The 15,637-nt window shown below is 42.3% G+C and overlaps 1 long non-coding RNA gene across 2 annotated transcripts; it reads left to right on the top strand.

Moving 5' to 3' along the window:
* The first annotated feature begins 108 nt into the window (after positions 1–108).
* On the top strand, positions 109–7,891 carry LOC117022856 (uncharacterized). Of its 2 annotated transcripts, none has more exons than XR_004423129.1 (3): positions 109–221; positions 3,737–3,897; positions 4,563–7,891. It is a non-coding gene; the product is annotated as an uncharacterized LOC117022856 (long non-coding RNA). The 2 variants fall into 2 exon arrangements; XR_004423130.1 differs by having other exon boundaries at positions 117–221; positions 3,757–3,897.
* The last annotated feature ends 7,746 nt before the right edge of the window (positions 7,892–15,637 follow it).

The raw sequence follows: 15,637 nt of genomic DNA, 5'->3' as shown, positions 1-15,637 counted from the left end.
CGTAACAGTTTTAAGCAACAGAATGGCTTGTAATGTCTGTATTTGGCAGGGGCAGGGGTGGGGAGGAGCTCTCTCCATCTCTTAGGAAGAGAGAGTTTCGGGGGATAAAGCGTACTGTACCCGGCGACCGTGTAAGACGTTGTTGGTCTTGTGGGGAAGGTGGCAGCTTGAGCAGAGGCCACACGGGAGGAGCTCGTCGCCGAGGAGAGGCTCACAGTAAGGTGAGCAGTAAAGTGTGTGAACAGAGTACTTCGGGTAAAACAGTCAGGCCACGCTTAAACTGCTGGGGGCAGGGGCTAACAGCCAGATGTGTTTCGCGACAGTGTCGGGAGGGGAAACATTTTGAGGTCATCTGTGCCAACCACCCGGTCTTACCCTCGGTAGCACCAGGCCTCAGCAGGATCCACACAAACCTCCCTGCCATTTGTTGCCAGGACGATGAAAGGGAAGAGCACTTTCGCAGCTTCTGAAAGGAATGGTGATAATAGCTGATACTTAAAAAGCACTTCAATGTACCAGGCACGGTTCTTACGCACTTGGTGTGGAATCCACACAGCAACTACAAAGCAGGTGCCCTTATTGCCTGTAGCCACATACAATGAAACGGAGGCATAAAGAGGAACATTCACTTGTCCAAGGTGGAGCCAGGATTTCACTCAAACCCCGGGAGTTCTGCTAAAATACCCCTTTCCTGACACCATCCGACACTGCCTGGCTCTCAAGGCCCACACGGCTTTCCTCTGCCTTCAGAGCCTGTTCTAACCAGTGAGCTTCAGGTGGAGGAAAACTTAATTTCAGGGGAGGGAAATGGCACACTGTTCACTAAGATAATAAACTCTTATTTCAAAGAATGGGAGGCGCCCAGCATGGTGGTGGGGACACTTAAGCTATGCAACACGTGGTAAGAAATAAGTTCACAAAGCAGAAGGAATTGTTCCCCCACCAAGAAAAAAAAAATAGAAAAGGGAAAGACTGCCTATTTCAGTGACAGGTAAGTTGTCTTTGTGTCTGGAAACAGGCAGAAACGTGTCCCATCAGGTAAGGAATGGTGGGGAAGGGAGACTTGTCAACATGGGGTCAACCCTGGGGTTGTTGCCTTTCTCCTGATGGCAGGTGGTGGGTGGGGACAAAGATAGCAAAGCCCACAAAACCCGCAGAGCTGAGGGGGGAGGACTGTCTTTGAAGTGGTTGCCTCAGGTTGGGAAAGGTGGATGGGAGGAAAGAAAAGGAATTTCCTGCCCTGTTGCTGAACTCCCACCTCCCAGCTTGGAAAGTTGAGACCCATAGACAGCAACAAAAGTAGGGATAATCTCTCAGGGTCTTTCTCAGACTACTTAAAATATCTTAAATACACCAAAGTAATACATACATTATTTCAGTAGAAAGAAAAATCACACAGACTGCCACCACCTACTGATAATATTGTTCTTATTGCTATGCCTATATGCATGCATAGTTTCTTTTTTAAAAAGATCACTTTTAAATAGTACTTTGGTTTTTTTAAACTTTGCAATCTATATTGCAATCCCACAAAACATTCATCTGCACCACTTCAATGGCTGCAAAGTTTTCTATCATTGGTAATTAGGACACTCAGGCTGCCAATTTTTTAAAAAAACCTCTTATAACCAATGGTTTGATAGCATTTTAAATTATTTCCTTAGGATAAATTACTGGAAATGAAATTGCTGGATCAAAAGAAATGCGCATTTTAGGGCCTTTTGCTATACCTCAAACTGCCCACCAAGAAAGTTATTCCAAATTATAGTTTCATTGGCAGTGTTCATTTTCCCACAACCTCACCAGCATTGGCAATTGTCAATTTAAAAAATATGCCAGTCGAAATGGTATTGTTTTGATTCACATTTGTTTTATAATTTCTAAAGTTGAATTTTTAAAATGTTTGTTTACTCTTTACAACAAAGACATTGAAAACTGTCCAAGTTTGATGTCCAAGATGTTCATTTGAGAGGAAAAGTCAAAACTGATTCCCTCTCTACATATGATTATGGGAATATGGAATATATAAAAGGATTATTTAAAGGGGGAATCACGGTTTTGAGTCTCATCTGTATAAGGAATTTCATCTGAAATTCCTGAGGCGAGGAATTGATCTGAACCTGGGGCAAGACATGACACATTCCCAGGATGGCCTGGGTCCCTCCTCAAGGCTCCCTGGTGGTAGAGGAGCATTACAGGGCATGGGGACAGTCCCATCCCACACCAAGAGGTGAACAGCTGTTTGGCATTTCAGATTTCCCATGACACCCAGTGCCCCCAGAAAAGGAAATTTCACAACATAGGAATGTCCTGAGCAGCCCGTCTGGGGCAGCTTGAACTGTCCCTGAGCCTAGGGTAGCCAATGATTTTCAACTTGGCAGGGCACCCCAGAGGATTTAGCAAGAGTGGACTTCCCCCAGCGGAGTCTCACGGGGGAGCAAGTAGCCCGACCTCCAGCAAAGGCAGCCTGTTTGCAGGTTAAGCCTGCCGCTGGGGTGCACATCTGGGACTATTGGGGGTGTGGGAAGGAAGGACACACAAACACACTGAGCGAAAGCGTGCGCAGGCGGGGACTGTGTGGCTTCTGGGTGGTCTCGTGAGGCCCTTGAGCATCTAGGCTCCAAAGACTTGTAGGGACCTTGATGCTGTAGTCTCTCTGTGGGATGGCCATTTCCACTCCTGCTGCAAGCATTTGTTCATTCGTTCATTTGCTAATTCATTCAATAACAACAAAAAATTTTTTTAGGATTTACTTTACACAAAGCCTGGTACTAGTTTCCAGGGCACAGCAGTGCCTAAGAGTCGGTCTTTGCTCTCAAAGAGTTTGTAGACTAATGTGGGAGGAGATGAAACAGCTACCTAAAACTTAAGGCAGAATTTAAAAAAAAAAAAAAAAGAAGAGGAAGAAAAGAAAGGAAAACACCTAATGAAGCACCCGCAAAGTGCCTGGAGAGTAAAGAGGGAGGAGGAGGTAATTTCTTTGGGGGGATGAGCAAAGTGTTCCCAGGAAAGGTGCTGTTTTCCTTGCATCATGAGGATGAATTGTATTTCAACACTATAGGTTGGAAAGTGAGTGAACAAGGAGCTGTGTGGGGTGGGAAGTAGGAAGAAGAGGACTTTTCAGTCTATGGAGACCTGTAGGAACAAAAGTAGCAACATACAAAACTATGAAGCACATGAAATTGCCATTTTTGCAGGTTAACAAAAAAGGTCACATATGGGCAATTTCAACCTAGTGCATAATTGTTTTAACATTTTCGCTGCGACGTTTGTCTACAGTCAAATATTTCCACGCTGCTGACTGTGGCATTCAATTTTACCCCACGAGCTCAATGTTCCAGAAAGGAAGTTTAGGAAAGCAGATGTACATTCTTCTATATTTTTGTGTTTTTCAAGAACAATAGGAAATTTTTATACTTTAATCATTCATTTTAATAAAATGTAGCACCTTAACTATATTTACTTAAAAATATAAATACTATAATTATTTTCTGTGGATTTTTGACACATTTTGGAGAACAAACTTGAACTCAATTAACTCAGTGAAAAGGTTAAGATCTGCCAAAATTAGAACTGCCTTTCTTCTCTGGGTCGACAAAACTTTAATTGTTTTAGTCCCAAGAAAGAAATGTCAGGACACCCATAAACAAGTGTCCAGAAACTTCCTGTCCCAGAGCCTATTCCCTACAAAAATAGAGCACCAAGCATAGCTGACTTTCTGTTCAAAACCCACCAGCTCCTGTCCCCTGCTTCCAGGGAATGTCTTCAGAAATCACGTGAATGGTTCAAGTCTTGAGGACAAACCAATTTAGTTGCTGCTTGGGACAGACAACAGAAGGGAAGCCCACTGCTTGCAACCAAGTTTCTGCCAGCAACAGCCAGGCAGCCATTATAATGGTAAGAGCTATTTTTACCCTTTTTTATTATTTTCCTTAGATCAAAAATTTAGGGATAGTAATTAAATCCACCTATAACACCCTTTCCTTGTCAAGTTTCTATGTTTTTCATTAGAAACATTCAAAAATAATCAAGCTGTCTTATAATAAGAGTAATAGATGTTAAAACATCAGAAATAATATTTTTCACCTACCAGATTGGCAAAAGAAAAGGCTTTAAAAATGTCTAGCAGAAGTATAAATTGGTACATTCTCTATGGAGGGCAATTTGGCAATTTGGCTATCAAAGTATAATGTAGCTCCTTTTCCCTTCTCTTACTGAACAGTACAATTCTAAAGCATAGTGTAGGGGAGAGCAACAAATTCAGAAAGGGAAACAAACAGATGAACCCTGCAATGTCGGATTGTAATTTTCAGGATTAGAATGAATTCATGGTTTTCAATCTACACAAATGGCTATAGAAATAAATATTAAATGTAATGCACAGAAAGAGAGAGAGAGAGAGAGAGAGAGAGAGAGAGAGAGAGAGAGAGAGAGAGAGAGAGAGAGAGAGAGAGAGAGATTCCTAGCTCTTCCCAGAAGGCTTGGGAATAGGGACACCTCAATAGCAGTGAGCACACACAGAGTTCAGATCTTGGCTTTCAAATACTGTTTTCCACTGAAAGGAACCCGTGCTCCTTGGAGAAATGACTGAGTCCATAGCCGAGGCAGGAGGATTACAAGAGGAGCCTGGAACATTTTGTAGTATCGGCAAGGAAACACTCAAAGAATGATGCCCGAAGGATGCCCACTTGAAACAGCTCCTACTGACCAAATCCGGAACAATTCGAGCATGAAAATAGTAACAATAATGGATTATAATCCATTGAATAAAATAGGAGACCATAAGTCCATACAGACAAAAGTGGAGAAGCCTGGTAGATATTAATCAAGCAGGACAAGTCAAAATCATGAACCCGCAGAGAGGATGCAATGAAAGAACCCAGCATCACTTCCACGATATTCCCACTGAAATGCAATGTAAATCTAAACATGAAAAAATGACACAACCCAAACTGAGTGATATTGTATGAAAGAACTGGCCTGTAATCTTCAAAATGTCATGGACATGAGAGTCAAGGAAAGACTGAAGAATTGCTTCCTATTGAAGGAGACTAAAGAAACGCAGAGAAATGCAAGGCATGATTCTGAACTGGATTCTTTTGCCGTGAAAGGTGTTAGTTTTTGCCACAATTGGCAAAACTTGAACGGGGTGTGAAGATTAGATGGTTGTAATGTATCCGTGTTAATTCCTTGATTTGTTGGTTATATTGTGGTTATGTCAGAGAATGTCCTTGTTTATAGGAAACACATATTAAAGTATTTGAAGGGGGTTGGGCAATATACTCCCGAATGGGTCAGGAAACTTTCTAGAAGTTTGTGATTGTTTCTAAATAACGTTATTTACTTAATTAAATTAAGGTTTTAATTAAACTGTTAAATGCACCCTTTGACCTGGAAATTCTACTTTCAGGAATTTTTCCTACAGATGTCCTTGCTCACATGTGAAATAGCCTATGTGTACAAGCTATTCAGTGCAATTGTCTCATAAAGCCAAAATTTGAAAATAACCTAAATAATCACCATGGAGGAGCGTGGGACTGGGGGAGCAGGACCCAGGGAGGGGTCCATCGCACTTGATCCGCAGGGAGCATCAAAGCCTGTTTGAGGGAATTGCTTCTGAGGGGAAAATGAAAGTGGTTGGCCTCTCTCAGGCAGATGTAGGGGAACTTGAAGGATCAGAGCAGAGCCAACCTGTGAGTGCAGAACCCTCGGGAGACAGTAATCCCCCTCTGATTTCCTCCCCCAGCAACTCCAACTCCGAGGCTGCAAAGGGCCAACAGGGACTGGCAGGACAGTTTGCAGAGGGGAGGATCTGACTTCCTCTCTCTGGCAGAACAAAAGCCTCTTGTCTGGGAAGACTTTGAAGAAGTTGATGCCTGAGCCTCGTCTTGGATTTGAGAGCTCAGCCCACGGCGAGTCCTCACACCGAGTCCCTTTAAAAAGCTGCCTATGGAGCTCACGGAGCTGCGATGGCTCAGCCCGCTGGCACCATCTAGTGTTGGATGAGGTGGGGTCCTCTGCGGGTGGAGAGGGGAGGTTTAGGGAAGGAGGGTGAGGTTGACCGGAAAGTTGAAATCCACCCTGTATCAGAGCTTGGGGCAGCTTCCGCCTCCTGGGTTGGGGCGTGGGAGAAGTGTGACCCAGGAGTTTATGAGCAATGAGTCTTGGACTCCATTTTAATTTTCTAGGGCAGCTGTGACAAATTACCACTAACTGGGTGGATTAAAGCAACAAAAATGTATTCTCTCACAGTTCTGGAAGCTAAAAGTCCAAAATCAAGGTGTCAGTAGGGCCATTCTCCCACTGAAGGCTTTACCCCTTCCTGCTTCTGGTGGCTGCCAGAAATTCTTGTCATTTGTTGGCTTATAGATGCATCACTCCAATCTCTGCCTCAGTCTTCACGTGGCGTTCTTCCCCGTATGTCTGTATCCAAATGTCCCTCTACTTATGAGGACACCAGTGATCAGATTAAGATCTGCCCAATCCAGTACGACTTCATCTTGATTACGTCTGCAAAGACCCTATGTCCAAATAAGGTCACAGTCACAGGTACCTGGGGTTGGGACTTGAACATATCTTTTTGGGGAGCACCATTCAAGCCACAACAGACTTTTGTTTTCATCCAACAGATGTCCCTGGGCACCTGCAAAGTGCCAGTCTTGAGCTGGGGGGCTGGGCCTGCGGAGCTGACTACATAGAGTCCGCTCTGTCTTTGAGGTTCTCACGTGCGGCTCTTTAATAGTCTCACCAGTGATCTGTGGCCTCCTGCCTTACCCTTGATTCCTCAGCACCCAGCAGGTCAGGCCCAGAGACTGAGTATTTCATTGAAGGAGGCAATTAGGACCAAGAAAGGGCAGGAGAGAGGAAATAAGGACTGCAGGAATGAGGAGGAGGGATATGACACAGAGGGAAAAGGGAGTGCAGAACAGTTGGCGAGAGCTTTGCAGAGCAAGTTTCCTTCTAGCTGGGTCTTGCAGCCATGGGAGTTTGCCAGACAGAAAAGAGTTGAGCGCGGGGAGAGACTTTCCAGGCAGAGCTGAAAGTGTGAGCATTGGGTTAGAACTGTGAAAGGTGCTGTGACGTTTGGTTGGAAAAGGTTGTATGGGAGGGGGTGTGCTGTCAAATGGCACGGACCTGAAAACGGTGGCTCTATAAGGAAGGGTCTTGACAGCCATTGTCAGGGCTTTTAACATTATCCCATAGGTGGAGGGGCACCCTAGGAGGCTTTAACGCATGCTCTAGGTGTCACAGTTACCAGGAGTAGAGACTGTGCAGCAGGCAGAGGTCATGGAAAAGGGGTCCAGAGGGCCTCTTTGACTAAAAATGTCCGGTCACAGAACGGCCCCCACTTTCTGGCAGCACCTAGTCCAGAGGAAAACCAAGCTGCCTTGAAACTTCCCCAAAATGCTTAACACAAGCCCGACTTCTAACATAGGCCCCTGCTAGCATCTGCTTCCTGAGGTGTGCAATCTCTCTCACGGCAACAAGTACCAAGAAATCCAATCTGGGTGACTATAGATGTGACCAGAAGAGTAATTGGCTATGGGCATCAAGGTGGTTCAAAAACCCTTTTAATTTCTAGTCTGATGAGCGTTGTTAACAATGAACCAGAGTTTGATTTTATCAAATGCTTTTTCTGCACCTATTTAGATGCAAACATGTTTTTCTGTAATATGTTAATGTAATGTATTATATTGAATAGTAATTGAATTTATTGCTATTAAACCATCCTTGTATTCTTGATAAATCCAATTTGGTTATGATAAGAGCATGTGGGAGTGCTTGCATGTGTGTTTTAAAATACACTGCTGTTTTTTATTTATGCATTTATGTTTATAAGTGAAAATGGTCCATTATTTTCTTTTCTTGTCCTTGTTTGCTATTGGAGCTATACTAGCCCCATAAAATGAAATAGGTATCTTCCCTCTTTTAAGTTTTCTGAAAAACTTTGTAGGATATAGAGTTTATTGGTTTCTTAACAGTTGGATAAAACTGAACTATAAAACCATATGTGCCTGGTGTCTTTTGGTGGAAGAGTCTTTTGATTATCAGTGCAATTTCCAGAATGAGTGTTGATTTAGTAAGATTTTCCATTTTGTTGAGATAATCTTGGTGACTTTTTTCTATAGAGTTATCCATTTTAATGTTTTTCAAATTCATTTGTTTAAAGTGGTTCAAGATATTTTTTTATTTTAAAATTTTTATTATCTGTAATCATGTCTTTTTTAATATTTCTCAATTGCTAAAATTGTTTACTTGTGTGACTTTTTCTTTTTTCTTGATCAATCTTATTAGAAATCTGTCTACAGTTTTATTTGTTTGTTTTGTTCAGGTTTATTAACATACAATTTATATATATAGTAAAATTCATCCTTTTCAGCTTTTAGTTTTGACACATACAATCATGTAGCCACCACCACAATCAGGCTATAGAAATGGTCCAAACCCTGTCAAAATTCCTTTGTATTCCTTTGTAGTGAACCCCTTCTCCACCCCAGCCCCTGGCAATTACTGATCTGTTTTCTGTCTTTATAGTTTTGCTTTTTACAGAATGTCATATAAATAGAATCATATATTATGTAGCTTTTTAAATCTGTTTTCTTTTACTTAGCATAATGCATTTGATTTTCATCCATGTTGTTACATGTATCAGTAAGTCATTCCTTTTTATTGCCAAATAGTATCCCATTGTATAAATATATCATTTGTTTCTGTTCACTAGTTGAACGACCTTTGGGTTATTTCCATTTTTGACTAGTGATGTGGAGCATCTTTTCAGGTGCTTATTTGCCACTCATTTGTCTTCTTTGGTTTAAGTGTCTGTTGAAAGCTTTTGCTTATTTAAAAATTGGGTTGTTTGTTTTCTTATTAAGTTTTGGGAGTTCTTTTCTATTCTGGATACAAATCCTTTGTCAGGTGTGTATTTTGCAAATATTTGCTCCCTGTCTTTTGTTTTGTTTTACTTTCTTAACCGTGTCTTTCAAAGAGCAGAAGTTTCCAACTTAGATGAAGTTCATTAGTTTTTTTATATCATCTCTATTATTCCCTCAGTTGGGAAGCCATAGGTTGTATTCCCATTCTTTCAGAGGCCACCCAATTTTTCCCCAAATTTTGAAGTTATTGTTTCTGTCCTCCCAAATATTTCAAAGACCTTTGTTTATCCTACGATTTAAAAAAGCTCTACTTTTGTTATAAATTTCTAGTTTTTTTGCTTTGGTATCAAAGACTATAGTCTGAATGATAAGGATACTTTGGAATTTGTAGAAGTTTACTTTTTGATTTACTACATTGTTCTAAATGTCACATTTCTCAAAAAGAATGTGTATTCCATTTTTTCCAGGTACAGAGTGCTGCAGCTAATATCTCAGTCTTATTAATGATATTGCTCAGATCCTTAATATCTGTTTGACCATGGAGGAGTGTGGTAATATTTCAAACTACAGTTGTTGACTTATTTAATTCTCCCTGAAGTTTTGTCAGTCGTTGCTTACCTTATGACCAGATGCTCTCCTGCACTCCCATAATCACGCACCACATTGATTTTGCAGTGTATTTATTTCATTTTAACACCAACCTCTGTTCGTATTTGCTGCATTTGGATAGTTTGTTGCTCAGGCACACGATCCTCTTTCAAATTCAAATTAAAACCCTGGTGAAGCTTAAAAATGAGCTTAGATTCATAAAGTGATGGTCAGGCACTGACAATGGATTTGGTGATGAGGAACAACACCTGCTTCAGAACATTTGAAGAACTTTCTGACATCTGACTTTTTGTCAGTTCCAGTGAGAGAGACTGAGTCAATGTAATGTGTCCAACAGGTGGCGCACTAAGCATACAGTTGGGAGCTCGTTTCTACCCGAAGGAATGGGGTATTTTTTCAATGAAAGATGAAAGGTTCAATACAATAGGTTTGTGTGTGTGTGTGTGTGTGTGTGTGTGTGTGTGTGTGTGTGTGTGTGTGCAGGAACCTAAAATAACAGATGTAAGATCTGTACTAGATCCTCTGAATCTTTTTTTCTTATAGAAATGATAAATCTAGAGCAATGAGAAAAACAAATTGGTTCATTCATTTTTTTCATTCATTCATTCATCTAATGTTTCCTGGGTATCACCAAGGACTTGCCAAGGTCACATTTTGCTACTTAGCAGCAAAGCTTAATTTGAGACCCAGATCCCCTAAAGAGATAATGCAAAAACTTAGAATACTCTCATATTCTTTCTTTTTGCTTTGGAAAGTGATTTTGGCATTCATTTAAGTATCAATATGTCTAACATTTTAGAAATTCACAGTGGCTAAAACCAGGAAGGCACACTGTGGTGTGAGTGTGGGCTGGGGGCGGGGTGGGGGGCTGGAAGCACTTGGATGCTGGCTCCCTCTTCATGGAAGCAGCTAACAGGTGGTGCCTAAAAAGATAAAAACAATCAAACGTAATGTGTGAGCTTTGATTGCTTCCTGGATTGCAGGGAAAGACAATCCTAGAAAGCATTTTTCAGACAATTGGGGGAATTTGAATATGTCCTGGATATGAGATGATACTATAGAATTAATATTCAAGGAAATGGTCATTTTCTTGGATGTCATAATGGTGCTGTGGTTACATAGGAGAATGTCTTTACTTACTTTTGGGAGATACATGCTAAAGTGTTTAGGGGTGAATGTCATGATTATGCAACTTTCTTTCAAATGGTTTAGCCAAACACACATACATACACACACACACACACACACACACACACACAGACACTCTCACACACACAAGCAATACAGCTAATGTGGCAAATTATTAATTGTTGACTCTAAGTAGAAGGAGCACAGTTGTTCTTTGTACTACCTTTTTAACTAAGTGGGCGTGTCCTTTCTAATAAGAGTATTGACTTGAGCCTGGTTTGACCACAGGTGTGTTCAGTAGTCCCAACCCTTAGACAAGGTGGGGGTGGCCTAGGGTCAGGGACAGCACATCCTCCTGGCTCTCACTAGATTGCTGTGTGACTGTGGGTCAGTCACTAATCTTCTCTGGTCCTTAATGTCTTGATTTGTAAAATGAGAGGATTAGGCTAGTTCAGCAATTTTCAAACCTTGTTGTGGTTTGTTTTTTTGACTGCACTTTACTGTAGGACATACAAGTACAACTTACACAGTGCTTTCGATGTCTTCTGATAGCCAAGATTCTCTTCTCTTCTCTCTGTTACAGTCCTGTCTTCTCTTCTCTTCTAGTTCATTAAAAATAAAGTGATTTCAAGGGCCACTAATGGGTTGAGAACCACAGTTTGGACTAAATGTTCTCCTGACATTCTGTGAGTCTGTGACCAAGGCTCCTGAGGTTAAATTCCCTAAGCCAGGCCTATGGGAGGGAGGGAGGCTGGTGACCTTGTCAGGACCCATAGCCAACAGGTCTGAAGGCAGATCTCCAGGTGGCTTTTAAACAAGTCCCCAAACACAAATTTTTAGGTGAAATCCACTGATTTTTAATTGCAATAATAACTTTGGTTTTAGACCAAATATGAGAAGTTTATGATTTTGGTTTTTAAATACTGTGCAAACATAAGAAAGAAAGAGGGGAAAAAGCCTGCAGGGCCAGAAGTTTTAGTTCTCTGTAAATGACCAGTCCTTTTGTTTGTTGCACCTTTGCTGGCCTGTCCCATCTCAAACCAATTCAGTGGGATCACATCGCCAGAACAGGTTGCACGCTTGTTTAATTCGCTGTCAGGTGCTTCCTCAGCCCCACGTGTCTTTTGCAAGTACCTCTCACTACATCTCTGGGTTACTCTGCAACTACACACTCAAGGGGTAGGGCTGCGGGTGGGCAAAAGGTGCCTTAGGCGGGAGAAAGTAGAAAATGCTCCCTGAGGAAATCTTCTCCACCATCCCATCACTGAGCACCCTCCGGACACCCACGGCCTGCCTCCAGTGGGTACAGAGGGCAGCTCCTCCCAGACCGCCCAGGTGCTAATAACATTCCGCGGCACCCTAAGCTTGAGCTAGAGGCTGGAGGAAAAGAGCAACCAGGAAGCTGCAAAGAACAGCTACCTCCGCCTCTGCCTCCCGCCTCCCGCTCCCTTACAATAGCTTTTCTAGAGTGAGGACACCATGCCAAAAATCTCCTAACTGGTCGTCTGCTCCAAGCTGGCCATGCACCCACATTGAACTTGAGTATTCATTAATCTCCCCAAGCCTGGGATGTGGTCTCAGAAAACTAAAGATGGACTGTAAGAGCACACTAGAACCTATTTTAAAAAAATGATTAGGGGAAATTTCAAACAGGCATAAAATTAAGAGAAGAGTTCGATAAACCTCCACGTACCTATTTCTGTGTTTCAACATTTATCAATATTCTATCAATGTTGTATAATTTTTTTAAATAAGGGATTGAAATGATTACTGACAGGAAAAGATGGTCTTGGTTTGTAGTAAAAGGCAGTTTATAAAGAATGATTAGCACAGCATGATCCCACTCGTGTTGGAATGCATCGTTAGACATCTGGAACTGCAGGTTAATCGCAAGAAAAATTTGTCCAAATGACTGCTGCTGAGCTCTTAGTATCGGTGGCATGTTCTGGCAGCTCATTTTTAAAAAAGAGTGTGTTCCGTTTAGAGGGACAGGGTCAGGTAGCTGCTGTCCTGGTCAGAGAGACAGCTGTCTATCACATGCTTCAAATGGTTTGGCAACCCGTTATTCACTCACTGGGTGCTATGTTTCTGGTGTTGAAAAACCATCACAAACAGAAAAGGCTGCCAGGCCTCCGTAATCCTGCAAATTGAATTCACAAATGATAAGCAGTTACTTCAAGTCATGGTATGAAAATTTATTTGACCGAGTATGCTGTTTGTGGTATATTCTTGGTAAGTGGGAGGCAACGTTCTAAATACTGCCAACAGGGTGATCATAATTTTGATCTTGACAAAAGAACGTATCCATAGCAAGGAGATCTGGAAAGATGTCAACGTGTTAGTGTTGTTCGGGGGTCTGTTTATGGTGGCATTTTGGATTCTTCTAGCTCATCTCTGTGTCTACTCTTCCCCTATGAGATGCATATAGAAAAATAAGCAATTTATTTAAAAGCAATTAAAACACTCAAAATAAATACATTTTTATTTTGTTAACACCAGTATCATTGCATTTGAAAACAGGAAGTGCCCCTGGACGCTACACTCAGAGAAGGTGGAGCTGGAAAAACCAGTCTGATGAAAACAGGCGCTGAGGGAGGACACTGAAAATGACTCTGTCTCCTCAGGTGCGAAAGAGTGGAGGTGGAGGGTACAGGTGTGGGTGTCGTACACAGGAAACAAAACACCTCACAGAACCTGGGGAGTCTTTTGTCAGGGTGTGTGTGTGTGTGTGTGTGCGTGACACTTTGAGCAAGTAGCCCTGATCTAGTGTAGCAGGCTTGAAATGAGTGGTTGACTCCTGATAAAATTAGGTTCCCTTCCCTAAGGATCCTTTAGGCAATTTGTACCTGAAAAACAAAACAAAGCCCAGAAGTGAAGTCCTGACACAGCAAAGCCAGAATTCTTAAGTAAGGAAAGCAGTGGTCGTGGATGAAAAGAGAACCTCTGGCTATGGGCAGTGTGAGGACACTGGACTCCTGCACCAGGAGCCTCTGTGATGCATCTTTAATGAGCAATCTGGCGAGGACTAAGATTTAAATAAAAACCTGTCCAACTTTTGAGTGGCAGTAGCCCATGCAGCAGAAGGAAAGGAATGGTTTTACGGAAAACCTAGGTGAATTGAACCGATGCTGACACTAATACTCACTAATAAGAGCAGCTGCCGTTGATTGGCCCTTATTATGCACCAGGTACTTTGCATATATTATCTCATTTAACGCTCCTTACGACTATGAACCATAAAACTTGAAGTTTCTAACAGAACCTAAAATAATATTTCTAGGGGACTGTGGCCAAGGTCACAGACCCCTCTCCTTTGAAACCTTATTACTTTCTTACCAGTGACACCCTCTGTGGGGACAGAGCCCCAAAAAGCAGTTTCCAGGCTCTCGGCCTCACATAGAAAGGTGCTGGCTCAGGTAGTAAATGGCCGTTGACTGTGATCAAATGGCCATCAGCTGTAACCAGTGAGCCATTGGCCACTAATATAACTGCCGTGGCTAGGCTAGCAAAAAAAGGGGGATCTAGCAAGAAGATGGTGGCTGAGTCTGCAAGCAGCACAGTGAGGGTTGAGAATTGTGTTGCTCCTGGTTCCTGTGTCTCCAACCCAGCCGCCAGTGAGAGTATAGTGGTGTGACTCCCCTACCTATGGCTCCGTGGGTGTTCCTTTTTGGCCTCACCACGTCCTGCGTTCTTATGTGGGGAGAGGGACCAGAGACCCCGCCTGACACCCCACACGACACATGGCGTAGTTGGCAGGATCCCCTGCACTACACCCTCCTTCCTCTTGCCTCATAAACAAAGATTGCTGAGAAACTCCACTGTCAACTGTCCTTACTTCATGACGACACTCAACCCACAGCTGCTTCCTCCTCCCTTCTTCCTTCCCCAATCATTCAGCAGAAGCCTCAAACCCTGTAAAAATTCCTCCCAACGTCCTTTGGCTGAGATGCCCATGGTTTGTCCTGGTCCAGTGGGCTTTATCTACTGGGTCCAACTCTATAATGAAGTAGGAACATCGTTATCTCCTTATTTATAGATAAAGACCTGAGGTCAAGTAACGCGTCCAAATCACGAAGCTATTGAATGGTAGAACCTGGTTCTGGAGCGAGGCTATCTAAACATAGCAGCCACCATTTACTGAACTGTCTACATACAATGCACATGTTTCAAGCTTCTACGTTTGGGACATGTAGCAGGGCCTAGAGTCAGGAGTGTACCATCCCTTTGTTGAGGTTAGTACACGACGAGAAGCAATACATTTGCTTGGCAGCTGTACCAATCATTGCCTCTGGAGTATGAAAGAATTTGGATAATAGACAGGTAGGTTTCCATAGAGACAGCTGGGGAAGAATTGGCCACTTGCAAATTGGAATTAGATGTGGACTAGTTAGAAAAGTGATCCCAAAGCTTAAGGGTGCCAAGAACCACCTGAAGCAGTTGTTAACCTCACCTACCCCCTTAGTCAAAGCAACTTTTCAGACACAGTGATTATAAACACATGTCAAAGTTTTGTTTCAAATGCTGCAAGGGAGGAGTCTTTCTAAAAAAAAAAAAAGAAAAAAAACTACTTGAAAGACTTCTTTCTTGTCAGACATTTTAAAAGGGAAAAATAAGAGTGTTTAAATGTTTGCTGTCCGATACGGCAGTCACAAAACACACATAGCTACTGAGCACTCGAAACATGTGCTGAAAGTCTAAAATACACACTGGATTTTTAAAACAACATGGTAAAAATGTAAAATCTTTCACTAATAATTTTTACATTGATTACACAATGAAATGATAATATTTTGGACATACTGATTTAAATAAAATATATTGCATTAATTTCACCTGTTTCATTTTACCTTTTAAAAAATGTGGCCACTAGAAAACTTAATGTCATGCAGGGCGTCCGGCGGGGTCTCTGCTCCCGCTCCCCACATAAAAACGCAGGACGTGGTGAGGCCAAACAGGAACACCCACGGAGCCATAGGTAGGGGAGTCACACCACTATACTCTCGCTGGCGGCTGGGTTGGAGAAACAG

This window comes from Rhinolophus ferrumequinum, chromosome 6, assembly GCF_004115265.2.
Source record: "Rhinolophus ferrumequinum isolate MPI-CBG mRhiFer1 chromosome 6, mRhiFer1_v1.p, whole genome shotgun sequence".
NCBI lineage: Eukaryota > Metazoa > Chordata > Mammalia > Chiroptera > Rhinolophidae > Rhinolophus > Rhinolophus ferrumequinum.
Note: the sequence above shows the minus strand (reverse complement) of the source record. Positions and strands in the feature narration are given on the sequence as shown.